The following is a 17389-nucleotide window of genomic DNA, read 5'->3' as shown; positions in this document are numbered from 1 at the left end:
GGCTGACGTGACCCCGGGCACCAGGTCAATACCCAAAAATCAATATCCCCTGTACCCGGGGGGCATGCCCGGCATGTCTGCAGGGAAAACATCGGGAAACTCCCTCACAACTGGAACAGAATCAATGCTAGGAGTCTCGGCTCCAACATCCCTCACGAACGCCAAATATGAAAGACAACCCTTCCCAACCATACGCTGGGCCTTTAGGAATGAAATCACCCTACTAGAAACATGATCAGTCATACCACGCCACTCGATCCTCGGTACACCCGGTATAGCCAAAGTGACTGTCTTAGCATGACAATCTAGAATAGCGTGACACAGAGATAACCAGTCCATCCCTAAAATAACATCAAAATCCACCATGCTCAATAGCAACAGGTCAACTCGGGTCTCCAGGCCCCCAATAGTAACCAGACATGACCGGTATACATGGTCTACAACAACAGTATCGTCCACCGGGGTAGATACATGAACAGGTAAAGCAAGATACCCTCGGGACGTACCCAAATGATGAGCAAAATATGAGGACACATAAGAATAGGTGGAACCGGGATCAAATAAGACTGAGGCATCTCTGTGGCAGACTGAAATAATACCTGTAATGACAGCATCCGAAGCAATGGCATCTGTCCTGCCCTGAAGAGCATAAAAGCGAGCCTGACCACCGCCCGATCGACCTCCACCTCTGGGGCGACCCCTGGCTGTCTGACCCTCACCCCTAGCTGGCGGGGCGGGTGCTGAAGAAACTGGACCAGAAGACGAGGGCTGACCCCTCTGCTGAGATGAGCTAGCAGCACGACGGGGACACTGCCTCCACATATGTCCAAACTCTCTGCACTCATAACAACTCCCAGGTGCCGGAGAATGGGACTGAAGGGAACCTCTCGCGCCGGAGTGACTAGCTGACACACTCGGCCTGGAAGAACCCTGAGCAGACGGGGCACGAGATGAACTCTGTGCTAGAAGAGCGCTAAGAGAAGGCTGACCCTGCTGAGAACCCTGATAACCACGACCTGATGATGCACCACGATACTCGGGACGAGCCGACTGAGCGGGCCTGAAAGAACGACCCCTACCATGCTGGAACTGGCCCCTCGAAGGAGCGCCACTGTAACTGCCAGAACCTCAAGGCCTCTTGGCCTCCCTCTCCTATCGATCCTGACGGCGAACCGCCTCAATCTCTCGAGCTATATCAACCACCTCCTCGAATGAAGCACCCAATACTCTCTCTCTAGTCATAAGAACACAGAGATGGTAGTTAAGACCATCAACAAATCTCCTGATCCGCTCACGATCTGACGGAACCATCCAGATGGCATGACGAGCCAACTCTGAAAACCTCATCTCATACTGGGACACAGTCATATCTCCCTTCCGTAGCCACTCAAACTGCCTGCGCAGCTCCTCTCTGCGGGACTGCGGTACATACTTCTCCATGAAGAGAGTGGAGAATTCCTGCCAAGTCAAAGGTGCTGCACCGGTCGGCCTACACCTCTCATACGCCTCCCACCAAGTGAAGGCAGCCCCAGTAAACTGAAAAGTAGTAAAAGCCACACCACTGGACTCAAGGATCCACGCTGTACGGAGCATGCGCTGACACCTGTCAAGAAAACCCTGGGCATCCTCGCCCTCAGCACCACTAAATGTCGGAGGCTGGAGTCTACCAAACCTCTCAAGATGACGCTGCTCATCCTCGGGCATAGCTGGAACCCTGAACTCCTGCACTGGTGCAACTGGCTGAGCTGGAGGTGCCTCTGGAGTCTGTAATCCCTGCACTCCCTGCTCAGGTGTGCGAGCAGCGGGGTTCTGATTGCCTCCCCCAGCCTGCGAAGTAGCTGCTGCTGTGGTGGCTGAAACGACTTGAGCCAGGCCAGTGCAAACTGTCAAAATCTGAGCCAAAGTCTCCTGAAGGCCAGGAATCACGATGGGCACCGCTGGTGCCTGAACTGGTGCTACTGGAGCCTGATCCTGAGCTGGGGCAACTGGTGGATCAACAGGCGCTGCCCCTGCTGCTCTGCCTCTGCCACGACCACGACCGCGTCCACGACCTCTGGTGGTCTCAGTGGGTGGTATTGGTGGTCGTCTGCCACGTCCGGTAGCTCGTGTCCTCACCATCTGTGAGAGGATAGAATAAAGAGAAGTTTAGTACTCGGATCAACAAGTTCGCACGACAAGAATTTCATGTTGCATGACCTCGAAACACCATAAAATAAACTCAAAATTCATGGCGAAGCAATGAGTAACCGCCACCAGGCCATTTCCTATGGGCCTATAAAATTTCAAGCCAATCAGAGCTCGTAAATTTTTTTATACAAAATCAGCATGTAGTAATACACACAAAAAAGTAGATATAATCAAGAATTCGTGTTGCATGACCTTGAAGCGCCATAAAATAAACTCGAATGTCATGGCAAAGCAATGAGTATTGGTCACTCGTTCATTTCCTATAGACCTACAAAATTTCAGGCTAATCAGAATCCGTCAAATTAATTCTACAAAATCAACATGTACTAATATACACAAAAAGTGAATATAATCATAAATTCGTTTTGCATAACCTCGAAACTCCATAAAAGTGTCACGGCCCAATTCCCAAACCCCGGCCGTGATGGCGCCTCTCGTGAAGACAAGGCCAGCCAGAACAAATGGAAACGCCTCTTTTAACAATTTCTTAGCATTAATAGATCCACAACGCGTATAAACAGTTATAAAAGCAAGAACAACGACAATAGCAAAGGAAATCATCCCGACACAGCCCAAACCGGGGTGTCACAAGTCATGAGCTACTACAGAGTTACTATAAGTCTAAGAAATAGAATATCTGATACAATAGTTTGAAGGAACTGAAATAACATAAAATAGGGGAGTCAAGGGGCTGCGGACGTCAGCAGCTACCTCGAAGCTCCAACTCGCTGCCTGCGTGTGAAGAATATCAGTGCTCAGGAGCGGACTCTGCTATGCCTGAATCTGCACACATGGTGCATGGAGTAATGTGAATACTCCGACCCAGTGAGTAATAATAATAAATAATAACTGAAGGCATGAAAACACATAAGTGCACAAGACAATGCTATATCAGGCAGTAAATCACTTTAAACAGTAAAACAGTAAAAAAAGTCAAATGAAGTCTCATTTTCTTAAAGACGGGTAAATCAGGTAAAACAGTAAATGAATAGTGAATAGTAAAACTGCCCCTCGGGCCTAGTACCAATTGCTCAGTACAGTAACAGCCCCTCGGGCTCAATCTCAGTCACACAGCATAGTATCAGCCCCTCGGGCTCACTCTCAAATCAAATGGGTACCCGCGCTCACTGTGGGTGTGCAGACTCCGGAGGGGCCCCTTACGGCCCAAGCGCTATATCAACATAAGGCCTGAAAGCCTTCTCACATCACACTCGAGGCTTGAAAGCCTCCTCAAAATACACTCGGGGCCTGAAAGCCTCCTCACAATACACTCGAGGCCTGAAAGCCTCCTCACATCACGCTCAAGCCCTGAAAGCCTCACTCAGTCCAGAAAATATCATAAGCCCCTCAGGCATCAATAAAATAGTAGTGCTCAGCCCAAACAACAGTGGAAATATCATTTAAGTCTCAAAGTTCAATTAAAGCAGCTGAGTTTGTAAAACAGTATAATCAACAGGACTGAGTTCAAGTAGTATATCAAAATAGTGAGGAAACAGTGATAAAAATCCACGAAGGATTCAAGTAGTCGGCATGAAGCCCAAAATGTGGCAATAGGCCCAAATCATGTTGGTAACAAATACATTTCAGTCAAATACGCGGTAAAAATATTAATCGGGACGGACCAAGTCACAAATCCCCAGTAGTAAACAACGCCGCGCTCGCCATTAAGCGCGTGTTTCACCTCAATACAGCACTACGTTGTGCAAATCTGGGGTTTCAAACCCTCAGGATATCATTTACTATCATTACTCACCTCAAGCCGGCCAAAATCCTAGCTCGCTATGCCCTTGCCTCGCGAATCGACCTCCTCGCACGTCGAATCTGATCAAAACCACAACGAGAGAGACATATGTGGATTAGTACAATTAATTATTTATTGGCATATTCAGGATTCCAAGAGAGACTGAATACGTTACAATAGGCTAAGGGAACATAACCCAATCGAAAAGAATCGAAAAACATCGAAAATCACGAAATTTGCAAAACCCGAGCCCCGGGCCCACTTCTTCGAAAATCAGAAAATTTAACATCATCGGATTCCTTATCTCGCCACGAGTCTATACATACCAAGAACTTCCAAATCCGAGTTCAAATGACCCATCAAAATCCACTTTAAAAATACCAAAAACCAAGCCCTAACTTTTCTCCCTTTTTGATGAATTTCCATAAATTTCAAGGTTAATTCTTCCATTAAATCATGTATTTAGGCCATAGAACTCACCTCCAATCAATCCCAGCCGAAATCCCCTTCAATTCTCATCCAAAAGCTCTCGAGGTTGCTCAAAAATGGTGGAAAAATACCTTAGCTCGCGGATGAAATATTAATTTTTAAACCCTTTTGCCCAGACCTTATTTTCGCTTCTGCGATCCAATTACCGCATATGCGGTCACCGCTTCTGCGGTACCTCCTCCGCTTCTGCGGAAATCTCTATTACGCCCAGGACCGCTTTTGCGGTGTAATCTCGCTTCTGCGGTCACCGCATCCGCGCACTCCTACCCGCTTCTGCGGAACACCCTACACGAACACGCACCGCTTCTGCGGTCAATAACCGCATCTGCGGAGACCGCACCTGCGAAAACCATCCGCTTCTGCGGATTTTCTCCAAATAGCCAACACTCGTACCTGCAACCCATTCTTCGCATCTGCGGAACCGCATCTGCGGCCCCTTTTCCGCAGATGCAGAAATTCCAGATATCAGCAAACACCAGCAATCTCACAAGTCCAAAATCCATCCCGATGACCATCCGAAATCACCCCGAGGCCCCCGGGACCTCAACCAAAAGTGCCAACCCATCCTAAAACATCATTCAAACTTGCTCCAATCATCAAAGCACTACAAACAACACCGAAACCATCAAATTACATCGGATTCAAGCCTAAGTTCTTCAAGCCTAAGTTCTTCTAAAACTTCCGAAATACGCATTCGATCAAAAACCCGACCAAAACTCCTCCGAATGACCTGAAATTTTGCATACACATCCCAAATCACCTAACAAAGCTACAGCAACTCTCGGAATCCCATTCCGACCCTCGGATCAAAATCTCACCTATCAACCGGAATTCACCAAAATACTAACTTCGCCAATTCAAGCCTAATTCTACACCGGACCTCCAAAATTACTTCCGATCACGCTCCTATGTCACAAATCATCCCCCGAAGCTAACCAAATCACCGCAAATCACATCCGAGCCCTCTAACTCATAAGTCAACATCCGGTTGACTTTTCCAAATCAAACCTTCCTTAAAGAGACTAAGTGTCTCATTTCCCTCTAAAACCAATCCAAATCAACTCGTTCACACAAGACTCTTATAATGAAGCATAAAGAAGATGAAAACGGGGAAAATGAAGCGGTAACTCACGTGACGACGGGTCGGGTCGTCACAAAAAGAAACTTGAAAGTCATGGCGAAGCAATGAGTATTAGTCACTAAGCCGTTTCGTGTGGACCTGCGAAAGTTTAGGCCAATCAGAATCCGTCAATTTTTTTTCCCACAAAATCAGCATATACTAGTACGCACAAAAAGTTGATATAATCATAAATTTGTGTTGCATGATCTTGAAACACCATAAAATAAACTCGAAAGTAATGGCAAATCAGTGAGTAGTGGTCACTATGTCATTCCCAATGGACCTACGAAATTTCACGCCAATCATAGTCCGTCAAAAAAATTCTACAAAATCAACATGTATTAATGAAACACAAAAAAGTGAATACAATCATAAATTCATGTTGCATGACCTCGAAACCCCAGAAAATAAACTCGAAAGTTATGAAAAAGCAATGAGTATTAATCACTAGGCCATTTTCTATGGATCTACGAAATGTCAGGCCAATCAAAATCCATCAAAAAGATTCTTCAAAATTAACATGTACTAATATACACAAAAAAGTGAATATATTCATAAATTCATGTTGCATGACTACGAAATACAAAAAATTGAACCTGAAATGCTGGAAAGCAACATCAGTCATGGAAAGTAATCAATATTATTCAGTAGATCGTTTCCTGTGGGACCTAAGAAATTTCAAGCCAATCGGAGCCCGTCAAAGAACTTCTACAAAATCAGCATGTACTAATACACACAAAAAATGGATATAATCGTAAATTCGTGTTGCATGACCTCGAAATGCCATAAATAAACAAGAAAGTAATGACGAAGTAATGAATATTGGTCACTAGGCCTTTTACTATGGGCCTACAAAATTTTAGGCCAATCAGAATCCGTCGAAAAATATCTACAAAATCAACATTTACTAATACATACAAAAAAGAGGATATAATCATAAATTCGTATTGCATGATCTCGAAACCCCATAAAATGAACTCGAAAGTCATGGAAAAGTAATGAGTATTTGTTATTAGGCCATTTCCTATAGACCTATGAAATTTTAGGCCAATTAGAGTCCGTCAAAAAGATTCTACAAAATCAACATGTACTAATACATAAGAAAGGTGGATATAGTTATAAATTCGTGTTACATGACCTAGAAACACCAAAAAATAAACACTAGGTTGTTTACTATAGACTTAAGAAATTTCAGGCCAATCGTAGCCCGTCAAAAAACTTCTATATAATCAATTGTACTAATGCACACAAAAAAGTGGATATAATCACAAATTCATGTTGCATGACCTCGAAACGCCATAAAATAAACTCAAAATTCATGGCGAAGCAATGAGTAACCGCCACCAGGCCGTTTCCTATGGGCCTATAAAATTTCAAGCCAATCAGAGCTCGTAAAATTTTTTATACAAAATCAGCATGTACTAATACACACAAAAAAGTAGATATAATCAAGAATTCGTGTTGCATGACCTTGAAGCGCCATAAAATAAACTCGAATATCATGGCGAAGCAATGAGTATTGGTCACTCGTTCATTTCCTATAGACCTACAAAATTTCAGGTTAATCAGAATCCGTCAAATTAATTCTACAAAATCAACATGTACTAATATACACAAAAAGTGAATATAATCATAAATTTGTTTTGCATAACCTTGAAACTCCATAAAAGAAACTTGAAAGTCATGGCGAAGCAATGAGTATTAGTCACTAGGCCGTTGCGTGTGGACCTGCGAAAGTTTAGGCCAATCAGAATCCGTCAATTTTTTTTTCCACAAAATCAGCATATACTAGTACGCACAAAAAGTGAATATAATCATAAATTCGTGTCGCATTACCTCGGAACCCCATAAAATGAACTTGAAATTCATGGCAAAGTAAAGTGTATTTGTCACTAGACTGTTTCCCATGGACATACAAAATTCCAGGCAAATCAGAGTCCATCATAAATTTTTTACAAAATCAACATTGTAGACAATAAACTTGTGTCGAGAAAATAAAATCAAGACCGAAAATATTGCAACCATCGTAGTATTTGATTTTAAATAATATGAGTGTACAATCTCTATGAATCTTCTTATTCTTCTTTTCAATAGTAAATAAATTCAAGGGCCTTTGAGTTTGATCTTGAATATGTAGTTGTCGCCACGAACGATGATCTTGTTCTTGAGCTTTAGCTTGATTGCTTGAACTTGACCTTGATTTGTTCTTCGTTCTTGAGATTGAACTTGATTTGTTCTTCGTTCTTGAGCTTGAACTTGATTGCTTGAAGCTTGAAACTTGTGGAGGAATTTGCAGTGTTTGATCAATGAGCTCTTTCTTGCTTCTTGTTATAACTTCTGGTGTCTTTTCTGGGTTATGAAGACCCCTATTTATAGTTGTGGAAGGGAGGAGATATGATAAGAACAAACTCTTTCCGACCAATCAAATTGAAGTGTGACAAGGCCACATTTGATTGGCCAGAACATGTCAGATGCAAATGCGGCGCGATTTCATTGGCCTTTTAACGTGACTTGGCATGCCTTGTCATTTTGATACGTGGCATGATCCTATTGGCTCTTCTGTTTGACTTGGCGTGCCATGTTATTTGACACGTGGCACCAAATTGGGCCTCTAGGAAGATGACATCTTGGGCCTAATGAATTGGTCTCATTACTTGTAGCCCAATTAAATGAGCTACCCAATTAATATTTATTGGACTTAAATAATAAATCCAATTATATTTAGCCCATAATATTTATTCGGACTAATAGATTTAAGATAAGGTCCAAATTATTTTATCAATTTAGATTTAATAAATTTTATATGTCTACAAATGCCCCCTACTACAAAACTTCTAGGTTACATTCGTCAAATATCGAAAGACATTGAAGTATTATGACTGCCACCCCGTTGCTATCTTTTTTCCAAGAAAATCGTATTTTTTTGTCTCCATTTCACTATATTCCTTTCAAGATTAAGCAAATAATCTCAAGACCAACTTATAACATCCCATGACGTCTTGACTTTCTTTTTCTACATAAAGTGTCAGATTCCTTAAACAAGCTCCACGTAAGGCTAGTTTGGATTAGCATGAACTTATATTTAAATAAGGATTTCCAAGGCAAGTCCAAGATTACGTTATATAGGCCTTAAATTGCTTCTCAAATAATTGTACAATTTAATGCACATGGATTCTGTCAGAATCAAGCCTCTTTAAACTTCTTAATTAGATTTCTACTCGAATTATGAAACACGAGCATTATTATCCGAAAGTCCGTCAAAGTACCGCACTCCCAATTCATGTTGGGAACTAATTGCTGAAGACACCTAAAATATTGATCCCACATCGATAATATACTATTGCAGGTAATCAACGGAGATCTATATAAACCCATACGGCGTATTTGTTTAGCTTCAATTCGCAGTATTTGCAAGCCATTTGAGTCTAGTTTTCTGGAGTCGGAAGCATTGACATGAAAGTAATTTTTTTCTTGTGCTTTTCTTCCTTTGTCGTTTTCTTTTTGTAGGTCAAACGAGAAGGATATATTCTTGTTTAACGAGATAATCCATGCTTGAAGTAGATAATCTTAGAGTATGAGGGGATGGGTACTCATCCCCGCTATAATATCAGCGAGATTACTCTCATGACCCAATTATCGGAGAGATTACTCTCGATGTGGCTCAACTATCGGAGAGATTACTCTCAATGTGGCTCGACTATCAGAGAGATTACTCTCAAAATGATCCGACTATCGGAGTGATTACTCTCAATGTGGCTCGACTATCGAGAGACTACTCTCAAAATGACCCGACAGTCGGAGAGATTACTCTCAAGGTGGCCCGATTATCGGAGAGATTACTCTCAATGTGGCCCGACTATTGGAGAGATTACTCTCAATGTGGCCCGATTGTCGGAGATATTACTCTCAATATGGCTCGACTATCGAAGAGATTACTCTCAAAATGACTCGACTATTGGAGATATTACTCTCAATGTGGCCCGACTGTCGGAGAGATTACTCTCAGTGTGGCTCGACTATCGGAGAGATTACTCTCAAAATGAACCGACTATCAGAGAGATTACTCTTGATGTGGCCCGACTATCGGAGGCCATTTCATCCATTTAGACATTTGTGCCCATTCTAATATTCTTTTTTTAGCAAATATACCACTAGGCAGGCTGCCTAGTGGATAGTATATATATAAATAATCAAAACAAAGATGTAATGTTTACAATTGGACCAAACAAACCTCAAACATGCTATGCTAAAGCTAATGCTAATGAAACATACAATGCTAACTATTACAAATCCTGTCAAAGCCAACTCCCAACATATGGAGATATGTGTATCCACTGGCCAAGTGCAAAACCTCAATGTAGCACCTCCAATGCTCTCACCAGGCGCCAAGTTTTGCGTTCCATAGGACAAGGAAAATGTGAATCTCGAACCAACATCACCAATTGGAATTGACCAAACATCCATGTAGATGATCGGTGAATGCATCAATACTGCTTCACTTATATGAAATGATTGTAACACAATCCAAAATAAATGTCACGACCCCAATCCCGGTCGTGATGGCGCCCAACACTAATGCTAGGCAAGCTCGACCAATTAAATACTCTCAACCCAAATACACAATCCGTTAACAAATAATACGATTTAAAATAGTAAATATCAAGTTTCCAATCCGGAACTAGATAAAATAGTATGAAAAAAATAATAACGAATATACCAAATATTTCCCCCAATAGATCTGGAGTCACGAGTCTAGAGCCTCTAGATGTAACAGAGTAATATATCCATAGTAATAAAGAAGTCTAGGATATGGAAAGATAAATGAAATAAAGGGGAGGAGTCGGGTCCTGCGGACGTCAGGCAGCTACCTCAACAACTCCTGAAAATAAACTTCACGAAAATAGCAAACAACTCCACTAAGTCTCCGGAGCACCTGAATCTGCACACATGGTGCAGGGAGTAAAGTGAGTACTTCCAACTCAGTGAGTAATAAACATATATAATGGCTGAAAGTAAGAAATCCCGAAATATTACAATATAAAGCTATAATCAACGATTCAGCACGTTAAACGATAAAACAACAACAAACAATGACAATTAAGGCCAACAGATACAAAATGCATGAATGCAATGCAATGCACATGACCGCTGCGGCGCGCAGCCCGATCCATTTGGGTACCCGCGCTCACTGTGGGGGTTCAGACTCCGGAGGGGCTCCTACAGCCCAAGCGCAATATCATAGTAACATTCGCTGCGGCGTGCAGCCCGTTCCATACTCAGTCCAGATATATATATATATATATGCATGCAAGCCACTCGGGCACAGTCAAATCGTTTATTTTTAGTTTCAATTATTAGGAATTATAGAGCTATGTGTTTAAGCCTTTATTTATTTACTAAACATTTCAAAGCAGTGTCTAACTCAGGACTGATATCATGAAATATGCTAAGCATCATGGAAACAGTGATAAGGATCCCTGAAGGATGCACATGATAGGCACACAGCCCCAAACAATTCATAAAATCCAAGTAGAATGATTACCAAACAATTTCTAGTCAAGAACGCAGTACGGACATAATTTGGAACGGACTAGGTCACAATCCCCAGTCACAATCGACCCCGCACTCGTTAGAGTACGTGTCTCGCCTCAATATAGCGTCACAATGTGATATACCGGGGTTTCAAACCCTCAGGTCATCATCTACATCTATTACTCACCTCAAGCCGGCCACAAGTCTAGCTCGCTATGCCTTTGCCTTTCAAATCAACCTTTTCGCACGCCGAATCTGATTAAAATCACAACGAATACGTTACAATAGGCTAAAGAAACATAACCCAATCGAAAAGACTCGAAAAACACTAAAATATCACGAAGTTGACAAAACCCGAGCCCCGGGCCCACTTCTCGAAAAATTACGAAATTTACATCACCGGATTCCTCGTCTCGCCACGAGTCTGTACATATAAAATTTACCAAAATCGGAGCTCGTTTGACCCTCCAAATTCTGTTTTTACATCACAGCTTTCCAAGCCCTAGCTTGACCCGTTTTTGGTGAAATTCTACTGATTTCTATGATAAATTTACCATAAACTCGAGTAATTAGGCCAAGAGACTTACCTCCAATTGATTCTCAGTCAAAACCCTCGAAAATCCTCGCCCAAAGCTCTCCAAGTCGCTTAAAAATGGTGGAAACTACCCCTTGCTCGCGGATGAAATTTAACATTTAAAACTCTTCTGTTACCAGCGATTTTCGCTCCTGCGGTCCCGCTACCGCTTATGCGGCCAAAAATCCGCTTAAGCGGTTTTCACTTAAAAACCGCCTATTCGCTTATGCGATTCCACCACCGCTTCTGCGGTTCCCTCAAGTCAGCTTCTGCGGTACAGTGTCCGCTTATGCGGACCCGCTGGTGCGAGCCACCTTCCGCTTTTGCGGAATTTCCCTACCCAGCCAACGATCACTTCTGCGACCACATACCCGCTTCTGCGGTACCGCTTCTGCGGTCCATTTCCGCAGAAGCGGGAACACCAGATGATAGCAAAAATCTGACCTGCAATACACCTCAAAACTCTCGTTTAACCACCCGAATTCACCCCGAGGCCCCCGGGACCTCAACCAAAAACACCCATACATCCTAACACCTCATTCAAACTTGTTCTCATCCTCAAAGCACATCAAACAACGCTAAAACCATCAAATCACATCGAATTCAAGCCTAAGTTTCTTAAAAACTTCCGAATTACGCATTCGATCAAAAACCCGACCAAAACACCTCCGAATGACCTGAAATTTTGCACACATATCCAAAATCACCTAACGAAGCTACTGCAACTCTCGGAAATCCATTCCGACCCTCGGATCAAAATCTCACCTACCAACCGGAATCGCCAAAATTCAACCTTCGCCAATTCAAGCCTAATTCTACACCGGACCTCCAAAATCACTTCCGACCACGCTCCTAAGCCACAAATCACCTCCCGAAGCTAACCAAATCACCGAAATTCACATCCGAGCCTTCTAACTATTAAGTCAACATTCAGTTGACTTTTCCAAACCAAACCTTCCTTAAAGAGACTAAGTGTCTCATTTCCTATCCAAACCAATTCAATTAAACTCTAACTCACCCGTTGCTGATAATAAAACATGAAAGAGCAATAAATGGGGGAAACGGGGCTGTAACACATGAGACGACGGGTTGGGTCGTCACATCCTCCCCAACTTAAACAAACGCTCGTCCTCGAGCGGGTCGAGAAGCATACCTGAGGTCTCAAATAGGTGAGGATATCTGCTCCGCATCTCCTGCTCAGTCTACTAAGTAGCTTCCTCAACGGGCCGCCTCTCCACTGCACCTTTACCGAAGCTATATCCTTTGATCTCAATTTCCGAACCTGACGACCCAAAATAGCCACTGGCTCCACATCGTAAGTCAAGTCATCATCCAACTGAATCGTGCTGAAGTCTAATACATGGGACGGGTCCCCAACATACTTCCGGAGCATAGAAACATAAAATACCGGGTGAACTCCCGACAAGCTGGGTGGCAAGGCAAGCATGTAGGCCACTTCCCCAACTCTCCTAAGTATCTCAAAAGGACCAATGAACCGTGGACTCAACTTTCCTTTCTTCCCAAATCTCATAACGCCCTTCATAGGCGAAACCTTCAACAAGACCTTCTCGCCCACCATGTAGGATACGTCTCGAACCTTCCAGTCCGCATAACTCTTCTGACGCGACTGAGCTGTACGAAGTCTCTCCTGAATCACTTTCACCTTCTCTAAGGCATCCTGAACCAACTCTGTTCCCAATAGTCTAGCCTCGCCGGGCTCAAACCAACCAACCGGAGACCTACACCGTCTCCCATATAAGGCCTCATACGGTGCCATCTGAATGCTGGACTGATAGCTGTTGTTGTACGCGAACTCTGCAAGTGGCAAAAACTCAGCCCAAGAACCTCCAAAATCAATAAAACAGGCACGCAACATGTCCTCCAATATCTGAATGGTACGCTCAGACTGTCCGTCTGTCTGAGGATGAAATGCGGTGCTCAACTCTACCTGTGTACCCAACTCTCGCTGAAAAGTCCTCCAAAACTGGGAAGTAAACTGAGTGCCCCTATCTGAGATGATAGAAACTGGGACCCCATGCAACCTAACAATCTCCCGGATGAAAATCTCTGCCAACCGCTCCGAAGAATAGGTAGTACACACCGGAATGAAATGCGCAAACATGGTCAGCCGATCCACAATCACCCAAATCGAATATACTTCTTTGAGGTACGAGGGAGACCACTCACAAAATCCATAGTAATCCTCTCCCACTTCCACTCGGGAATATCTATCCGCTGAAGTACACCACCGGGTCTCTGATGCTCATATTTGACCTGCTGACAGTTGAGACACCGAGCTACATAATTCACTATATCTTTCTTCATTCTCCTCCACCAGTAATGCTGCCTCAAATCCTGATACATCTTTGTGGCACCCGGATGAATGGAATACCGCGAGCTGTGGGCCTCCTCTAGTATCAACTCCCGAAGCCCATCTACATTGGGCACGCAAATCCGGCCCTGCATCCTCATCACGCCATCATCATCAATAGTCACATCTCTGGCGTCATCGTGCTGAACCCTGTCCTTAAGGACAAGCAAATGTGGATCATCATACTGGTGCTCTCTGATGCGGTCATACAAGGAAGACCGAGAAACTATACAAGCCAACACCCGACTAGGCTCCGAAATATCTAACCTCACTATCCGATTGGCCAAAGCCTGAACATCAACTGCAAAGGGCCTCTCCCAACTGGAATGTACGCCAAGCTACCCATGCTGACCGTCTTCCGGCTCAAAGCATCGGCCACTACATTGGCCTTCCCCGGGTGATACAAAATGGTAATGTCATAGTCCTTGAGTAACTCAAGCCACCTCCGCTGCCTCAAATTAAGATCCTTCTGTTTGAACAAATGTTGAAGGCTGCGATGATCAGTATATACCTCACAAGATACGCCATATAAGAAGTGCCTCCAAATCTTCAACGCATGAACTATAGAAGCCAACTCCAAATCATGTACGGGGTAGTTCTGCTCATGAGGCTTCAACTGACGAGAAGCATATGCAATAACTCTACCCTCCTGCATCAACACACATCCGATCCCAACTCTCGAAGCATCACAATACACAGTGTAAGAACCTGAGGCTGATGGCAAAACTAACACTGGAGCTGTGGTCAAAGCTGTCTTGAGCTTCTGAAAGCTCTCCTCGCACTCGTCCGACCATACGAATGGTGCACCCTTCTGAGTCAACTTAGTCAAGGGTGAAGTAATAGAGGAAGAACCCTGGACGAACCGGCGATAATAACCTGCCAAACCGAGGAAACTCCGAATCTCCGTGGCTGAAGACGGTCTGGGCCAACTCTGTACTGCCTCTACCTTCTTTGGATCAACTTGAATACCATCACTGGACACCACGTGTCCCAGAAAAGCTACAGACTCAAGCCAAAACTCACATTTGGAGAACTTTGCATAAAGCTTCTCCTCCCTCAACCTCTGTGACACCACTCTCAAGTGCTGAGCATGCTTCTCCTGGCTACGCGAGTACACCAGGATATCATCTATAAAAACGATAACAAATGAATCCAGATACGGCCGAAATACGCTATTCATCAAGTGCATGAACGCAGCTGGGGCATTAGTCAGCCCAAAAGACATAACCAGGAATTCATAGTGCCCATATCTAGTCCTGAAGGCAGTCTTCATAATATCCGAATCCCTGATCTTCAGCTGGTGATAGCCTGAACGGAGATCAATCTTCGAAAATACCCTTGCCCCCTGGAGCTGGTCAAACAAATCATCAATACGAGGTAGTGGATACTTGTTCTTCACTGTCACCTTGTTCAACTGTCTGTAATCAATGCACATCCTCATTGTGCCATCTTTCTTCTTCACAAATAGCACCGGTGCACCCCACGGTGACACACTCGGATGAATAAACCCCTTATCTAGGAGTTCCTAAGCTGATCCTTTAGTTCTTTCAACTCTGCTGGTGCCATGCGATATGGAGGAATAGAGATGGGCTTGGTGCCCGGTACCAGATCAATACCAAAATCGATGTCCCTGTCCGGTGGCATGCCCCGACAGGTCTGCTGGAAACACATCAGTGAAGTCCCTCACGACGGGGAAGGAGTCAAGACTAGGAGTCTCAGCTCCAATATCTCTCACAAAAGCCAAATAGGATAGACAACCTTTCCCAACCATCCGCTGGGCCTTCAGAAAAGAAATCACCCTGCTGGGAATATAATCAGTCGTACCACGCCACTCGATCCTCGGAATACCCGGAATAGCCAACGTAACTGTCTTAGCATGACAGTCCAGAATAGCATGGTACGGAGATAACCAATCCATACCACGGATAACATCAAAATCGACCATGCTCAATAGCAATAAGTCAACTTGGGTCTCCAGACCCCCAATAGTCACTAAGCAGGATCGGTATACATGATCTACAATAACAGTATCACCCACCGGGTTAGATACGTGAACAGGCAAAGCAAGACAGCCTCGGGTAGTACCCAGGTGATGAGCAAAATATGAAGATACATAGAAATAGGTAGATCCGGGATCGAATAAGATAGAGGCATCTCTGTGGCAGACTGAGATAATACCTGTGATAACAGCATCTGAGGCAATGGTGTCCTTCCTGTCTGGAAGAGCATAGAATCGAGCCTGACCACCGCCAGTCCGGCCTCCACCCCTGGGGCGGCCCCTGGATACCTGACCTCCACCCCTAGCTGACTGGGCGGGTGCTGATGAAACAGGAGCAGAAGATGAGGGCTGATCCCTCTGCTGAGACTGACTACCACGACGCCGAGGACACTGTCTCCTCATATGACCGAACTCGCCGCACTCGTAGCAACTACCCGGCGCTGGAGAAGGGGACTGATGGAAACCCCTCGCTGCTGAAGAACCCTGGGCTGAAGAGGCAGGTGTAGAGCTCTGAGCTGGAAGAGCACTAAGTGAAGTCTGGCCCTGCTGAAATCCCTGATGACCACGGCCTGAAGAAGCCCCACTGTACTCTGGACGACCTGACTGAGGAGGCCTGAAGGAACGGCCTCTGCCACACTGGAACTGGCCCCTAGACGGAGCACCACTGAAACTACCTGAACCTCGAGGCCTCTTTGCCTCCCTCTCCTCACGCTCCCGACTGCGAACCGTCTCAATCTCTCGAGCCATGTCAACTACCTCCTCAAACGAGGCACCCATAACCCTCTCTCTGGTCATCAAAATGCAGAGTGAATAGTTGAGGCCATCTACGAACCTCCTAATCCTTTCCCGATCTGTCGGGATCATCCAAGTAGCATGCCGAGCTAGCTGTGTGAATCTCAACTCGTACTGGGTCACAGACATGTCCCCCTGAACCAACCACTCGAACTGACGACGCAGCTCCTCCCTGTGAGACTGCGGTACGTACTTCTCCAGAAAGACAGTGGAGAACTGCTGCCATGTAAGGGGCGCTGCACCAACCGGCCTACGCCTCTCGAAGTCCTCCCACCAGGTGAATGCAGGCCCTGAGAACTGGAAGGTAGTAAAAGCCACACCACTCGACTCTAAGATCCCTGTAGTGCGAAGCATACGCTGACACTTATCCAGAAAACCCTGGGCATCCTCGCCCTCAGCACCGCTGAACCTCGGTGGCTGAAGCCTGCCGAATCTCTCAAGGCGACGCTGCTCATCGTCCGGCATAGCTGGAGCCTCATAGGCTGCAACTGGTGAACTAGAGCAACTGGAGCAACTGGCGGAGCTATGGCTGCTTCCGGTGTTTGAAGTCCCTGGACAGCCTGCTCAGGTGTGTGAGCAACTGG

Source organism: Nicotiana attenuata, unplaced genomic scaffold (assembly GCF_001879085.1).
Source record: "Nicotiana attenuata strain UT unplaced genomic scaffold, NIATTr2, whole genome shotgun sequence".
Classification (NCBI taxonomy): domain Eukaryota; kingdom Viridiplantae; phylum Streptophyta; class Magnoliopsida; order Solanales; family Solanaceae; genus Nicotiana; species Nicotiana attenuata.
Note: the sequence above shows the minus strand (reverse complement) of the source record.